The sequence below is a fragment of the Henckelia pumila genome, chromosome 3 (assembly GCF_033568475.1).
Source record: "Henckelia pumila isolate YLH828 chromosome 3, ASM3356847v2, whole genome shotgun sequence".
Lineage (NCBI taxonomy): Eukaryota > Viridiplantae > Streptophyta > Magnoliopsida > Lamiales > Gesneriaceae > Henckelia > Henckelia pumila.
In genome coordinates this window covers 88,859,678-88,866,546 of record NC_133122.1, presented here as the reverse complement: position 1 = coordinate 88,866,546, position 6,869 = coordinate 88,859,678, and positions in this window count along the sequence as shown.

Genomic DNA, 6,869 nt, shown 5'->3' with positions numbered 1-6,869 from the left:
TTAAGAGCCCAAAAATATTATTTTGAGTTTTATCTCCTCAAAATTTTCAGTATTTAATTTTATATAATTTTAGGAGTCCATTTTTATCCAAATTTAGCCAAAATATTGACTTTTAATTACCTTTAAAATTCCCTAAAATAATTATTTCGGGATTTTTAAGTTAGTTATCAGATTTTACTTATTATTTAGAGTTTTTAAGATATATATATTGTATATTTAAAACCCTTATTAATATTTTAATTACCCTATATTCTAATTAAATCAAAAACAAATTTTCTACCCTACATTAAAACCTAGCCGCCTCCATCAGTTTTCTCCTCCACTCTTCTCCTTCTCCATTCATCGATCAGAAAGCCTAAGGCTCCATAGATGTTTTTTTTTCTTTCGAAGCTTCAAGGTTGTTCGTCGTCCCGTCGTCCCGGATTCGTTCTACACGCTCCTACCTCTTCTTTTAACGGTGCAAGACATGTTTCCTTTCGAATTTTTTTTGCCATATCAGTGTTTATGCATGTGTGTGTGTGATCATCAGATTTATTCAAGAAAATTTTTCAGAGAAATTGAGTTGGCTTTGATTATGTGCTTTATTCATGTTTTGTGGAAGCATGCTCACGTTATTTTAACCATGGGTGCGTCTAGCTGCTGGCCAAGGGTCCCTAGGCTGTGTGAGGGTGGTCAAGACTCGAGTGGCTCGAGTGGTTCGAGCCAAACGAGCCCAGGTAAGGGCTGGGGCAAGGATTGGTCCTTGTGCGCACAGATTAGGGTTCACGGAAAGGGCTCGGGTTGTCTAGGGACTGGGCTGCATGGCTCGGGTTAAGGGACCAGGTTAGGACCGCCCAGACGTGGGCTACGTCTGGGCGGCGGAGCTCCGGCCAGGGGCGGCAGCAGCCCTAGAAGGGCTGCTGCTCGCGGCCGAGCAGAACAGGGAAAGGGGGCGACGGGTTGTAGGGTTTTGGGGTGGTCCGGGTCGGGTCTGGAAAGTCATGGGTTAGGTTAGTTAGGTCCGGGTTCGGGTTAAGTAAGTCGAGCTCGGGTATTTTATTTTTAAGTTAATTATTAAGTTAAAGTGTTTTAATTGGGCTAATTAGATTAATTAAATTAATGGGCTACATTTAAGTTTATTAATGGGCTTGAATAATTATTTTAAGTTAGCCTAATAATTTTTATGGGTTTGGGAGCCAATGAAAATTATTGGGCCAGTCTTTGGGCTTTTGGGCCTATTGGGCCAGAATAGAGTGTTATTGGGCCAGGAAATTTTATTGGGCTTAGAAATGTGTTAATGGGCTTAAGTATGTTAATGGGCTAGTCTCAGTGTTAATGGGCCAGAATTTTAGAAATTGGGCTTGAGTGTTAGGGCCAGCAGTTCAGTACAACCCATGAAAAATTGCATGTGTCCTGAATATATATTTAATTATTTTTATGCATGGAAGTTATTTTTAATATTTATATGTTAGTATGAAATTAAATTAAATATATATGAAGGACACACATTTTATTTAAGTACATGCATTCATGAAATAATTTTTATGCACGATTTAATGTTTAAGGTTGAGCAAAAGAAAATAATTTTATATTGGAAGTTGAAGTAGTATGACAATTTAAGGGGGATTCGTCCCCATATGTGAACTATTGAAGGGCAGTTTACTGCCAATTTAAGAGGTGATTCGTCATCGCCACGTACGTTGGTTTACCACGCCGATCAGTATTTAATGTATGTATGGTTACACTATAGATACGACCTTTCGATGTTAGAAAATACTTTGCTCAACAATGTTTACGTATTATTATGATATTCAAGTTTAATTTAAGTTTATGTTATGTTCATGATATTTTTAAGCATGCTCATTCATGTATATGTTATGTATTAGTATTAAAGTGATTTAAATTATTTTGAACCCTTGTTATGTTAGCATGTTGGGCCTCTAGGCTCACTACACTGATATGGTGCAGGTGAGTACGTAGAGGAGGATGTAGTACCCACCAGCGGCGAGGACCTATGAGCGGACAAGCAGTAACCCCGTGACCGTTGTCTGAGTCTACGTCATGTTTTGAATATTTTTATCGTGTTATACATTTTTATTTATTTTCAGTGGTGGATATTATTACTCATCTTATTTAAATAATTTCAGTGCATGCAAATTTTATTTATTTTGCTTATGTCAGTATTTTATTAAATGTTAGACTCAGATATTTAATTTATTAAAGGTTGCATTTTTATTTAAGTTATTTATTTTTAAATCTAATTATTCTGTGCATATATGTATGGGCATGTATGTACATATTTTTACTTAGTAAGTATAAAAAAAAAAAATTCCGCATATTTATTTATATTTAGAGAGTTAGGGTTGTTTTAGTTGGTATCAAAGCACGGTCCTTGGAGGGGTCATTACTGCTATGCGAGCTCAGAAATCCACGCTACCGGTCTGTAAGTTTTAAGTGTTTATAGCATGATTTACTTTTAAGAATTTAAGTTAGCATTAATGTTAAAACACTTAGTTATGCATGGCGATTTACGTAAAGAAATATGTGGTGGTGCAGAATGCCTCCGAGACCTATGAACAGACGTGGGGAATCTCCACCTCTACCTCCATCTCCGCAAAACCCACTTGCAGCATTGGAGCAGGCCAATGCTAATATGATGGCAGGGATTACTGCTCTGTTGGAGCAGCAGGCTGCACGTCCTAGACTGTCCCACGAGGAGGACATTGCTGAGCGGTTCCAGAAGAAGGGGCCGAAGGAGTTCACTGGTACCACCGATCCATTGGTGGCTGAGGGGTGGATTCGCTCTTTGGAGTCCATCTTTGCATACATGGGGATTACTGACGCCGACAGGGTGAACTGCGCGACTTATATGATGAAGGGAGATGCAGCTCTTTGGTGGGAGGGTGCTGCCAGGGGAGTACATCTTCCTACATTGACTTGGGCGGAGTTTAGGCGTATCTTCTACACCAAGTATTTCACGAAGGATGTGCGTAGTTGCATGATCCAGGAGTTTATGAGTCTCCGGCAGGGGGATAGGTCAGTGATTGAGTATGTGAGTCAGTTCGAGAGGGGCTGTCATTTTGTGCCTCTGATTTCAGACAGTCCACCAGAGAAGATGAGGCAGTTTGTGGAGGGACTGAAGGCGGATATCAAGCATGACGTACGTATGATGGACGTCGCTACATATGAGGCGGCAGTTAGTAGAGCACTGAGGTCACAGGAGGGTAGGAGAGAGATACAGCGGGAGCAGCAGGGGAAGAGACAGATTCAGTCTGGATTTCAGCGACCATCTTCGCAGCCTCCTGCGAAGAAGCAGTATACTGGGCCGTCTAAGGGCCCGAACCAGCAGCAGAGGCCACAGCAGCCGAGGGGCGGGGCCCCTAATACTGGAGGTTTTCCTACTTGCCCGAAGTGTCAGAAGATGCATTCGGAACCTTGTCTTCTGGGAGCAGGAGTTTGTTTCCACTGTAGAGAGCCAGGGCACCAGATAGCTAATTGCCCGAGGAAGAAGAACACTGCTGGTAGAGTGTTCGTTATGCAGGCAGAGGAGGCAGACCCAGACACCTCCTTGATCACCGGTATATCTTACCCCTAGTATTTTATAATTTCTTCTTTTGGTTAAGAATTTCGATTTATCTTTGTGAAATAATTTGTATTTGGGATATTTCTATCTGCATGTTATAATAAGAAGCATGTTTTACTTGTGATTAGAATTAAGGGTTATTAGTGACTTATCTTTGGGGGAAAGTTTAGTAGTGGTATGAAATTGTTGGGATTCTTCTGCGTGCAGGGAGAATTCTAGTTGGAGGCAACTCCACGTTTGCATGGCTAGATTCAGGGGCTACGCATTCGTTTATCTCCCTGGAGTTTATCAGACGGATAGGCATCACATCGGAGATTGTTGACAGTGGTTATGATGTCACTATGCCATCAGGACAGATTATTTCTACCTCTAGTGTCATTCGAGAACTGGAGTTGGAGCTTCAGGGGCACTTCATTCGTGCAGATGTGGTGGTTTTGCCGTTGAGTGGATTTGATTTGATATTGGGTATGGGCTGGTTGACAGTCAATGGAGCTTTGATTGACTTTCGTCGGAGATCAGTGTCAGTGAAACCATCAGAAGGCGACCCGTTTACCTTCCATTCATCTCAGAGCAGTGATATTTCTCAGGTGATATCTCTTATTCAGGCGAGGAAGCTGTTGAAACGGGGTTGTCAAGGTTTTCTAGCAAGTATTGTCACGGCCTCAAGACCATCTAGCAGATCATTATCAGAGATAGAGGTGGTTCGTGACTTTTCGGACGTCTTTCCGGAGGATGTTGCAGGAATTCCACCAGTGAGAGATGTGGAGTTCAGCATTGACTTAGTGCCAGACACCGTGCCTATCTCTAAGGCAGCATACAGACTTGCTCCTACCAAGATGAAAGAGTTGAAGGAGCAGATTCAGGAGTTATTAGAGAAAGGCTTTGTTCGTCTTAGCTTTTCTCCATGGAAAGCTCCAGTATTATTTGTGAAGAAGAAGGATGGCAGTATGAGATTGTGCATCGATTATCGAGAGCTCAACAGGGTCACAGTGAAGAATAAGTACCCACTGCCGAGAATAGAGGACCTATTTGATCAGTTACAGGGAGCTTCAGTGTTCTCCAAGATCGATCTGCGATCTGGTTATCATCAGCTGCAAGTTAGAGAGGCAGATGTGTCCAAGACTGCTTTCCGGACACGTTATGGGCATTACGAGTTCTTAGTGATGCCATTTGGGTTGACCAATGCTCCAGCGGTTTTCATGGATCTCATGAACCGGGTATTTCAGCCGTATCTGGATCAGTTCATCATAGTCTTCATTGATGATATCTTGATCTACTCTAGGAGCGTTGAGGAGCATAGGCAGCATCTACAGACAGCCTTGCAGACTTTGAGGGAGCATCGTTTGTATGCCAAGTTCAGCAAGTGCGAGTTTTGGCTTGAGCAGGTGGCATTTCTTGGCCACATTATTTCTAGATATGGGATTGCAGTGGATCAGTCGAAGGTTGAGGCAGTGCAGAAATGGGGTATTCCGAAGAATGCTTCGGAGGTTCGCAGTTTCTTGGGTTTGGCAGGATACTATAGGAAGTTCATCAAGGGTTTTTCCTCTATTGCAGTACCCTTGACTTCCTTAACCAAGAAGAATGCGAAGTTTGTTTGGAGTCCATACTGTCAGAGAAGCTTCGATCAGCTGAAGGAAGTACTCACTACCGCACCGGTTTTGGCGATGGCAGTACCACACGAGGAGTTAGTGGTGTACACCGACACGTCTAAGCTAGGTTTAGGTGCAGTACTTATGCAGTGTGGTAAGGTTATTGCTTATGCGTCGAGGCAGTTGAAGATTCATGAGCAGAACTACCCGACACATGACTTGGAGTTAGCAGCAGTGGTCTTCGCTTTGAAAATCTGAAGGCACTATCTGTATGGCGAGAAGTGCAAGATTTTCACTGATCACAAGAGCCTCAAGTACTTCTTCACTCAGAAGGAGTTGAACATGAGGCAACGGAGATGGTTGGAGTTGGTTAAGGATTACGACTGTGACATTAGCTACCATCTGGGTAAAGCTAATGTAGTGGCCGATGCTTTGAGTCGGAAGTCGTTAGTGGTATCGTGTGTGTCAGTGCAGTTACCCCTGCAGAGTGAGATTCAGTGGTTTGATTTGAAGTTTTACTCAAGTGGTCATGCACCGAGCTTGTCAGTGTTGATGGTGCAGCCGATTTTACGGGATCGGATCAGGGAGGGACAGTCTACTGATGAGGAGTTGCAGCGTTGGAGACAGAGAGATGAGGCCAAGGGTGGTCTTCTGTATACAGTTGTGGATGGCATTGTTCAGTACCGTGGTAGGATGTGGGTACCGAACGTCGATCAGTTGAGAGCTGAGATTCTAGCAGAGGCTCACACATATCCGTACTCCATTCACCCCGGAAGTACGAAGATGTATCGAGATTTTCAGCTATTGTATTGGTGGCCCGGGATGAAGAGAGACATCGGGAGAGTTGTGTCAGAGTGCTTGACTTTTCAGCAGGTCAAGGCTGAGCATCAGCGTCCAGCAGAACTTCTTAGACCTCTTCCTATTTCGGAATGGAAATGGGAGAACATTACGATGGACATTGTAGTTGGTTTACCGAGGAGTGCCAGAGGTTGCACAGCTATTTGGGTGATCGTGGATAGACTCACCAAGTCAGCTCATTTCTCACCGGTGAGGACTACTTACTCATTGACACAGTATGCAGAGCTTTACATAAAGGATATTGTTAGACTGCATGGCATACCAGTGTCGATAGTATCAGACAGAGATCCGAGATTTACGTCTGCGTTTTAGAAGAGTTTGCACACTGCATTGGGAACTAGACTTTTGTTCAGTACAGCGTTCCATCCCCAGACAGAGGGTCAGTCTGAGAGAGTGATCCAGGTTCTCGAGGATCTACTGGGAGCTTGTGTCATCGACTTTCAGGGCTCGTGGGAGACTAGACTGCCATTAGTGGATTTTACCTATAACAACAGTTTTCAGTCGTCTATAGGTATGGCTCCTAATGCAGCATTGTACGGGAGGAGATGCAGATCTCCTGTGCATTGGGATGAGGTTGGTGAGAGGATTTTACTTGGTCCTGAGATCGTGTAGCAGATAGCTGACATTGTGACTCAGATTCGGGATCGAATGAGGACTGCTCAGAGTCATCAGAAGAGTTATGCAGATACTCGACGACGAGATTTGGAGTTCGCAGTAGGTGATCACGTGTTTCTGAGAGTGTCACCTATGAAGGGAGTAGTGCGATTTGGCCGGAGAGGAAAGCTTAACCATAGATATATAGGGTCATTCGAGATCTTGGAGAGAGTTGGCACGTTGGCCTACCGTTTAGCTCTACCACC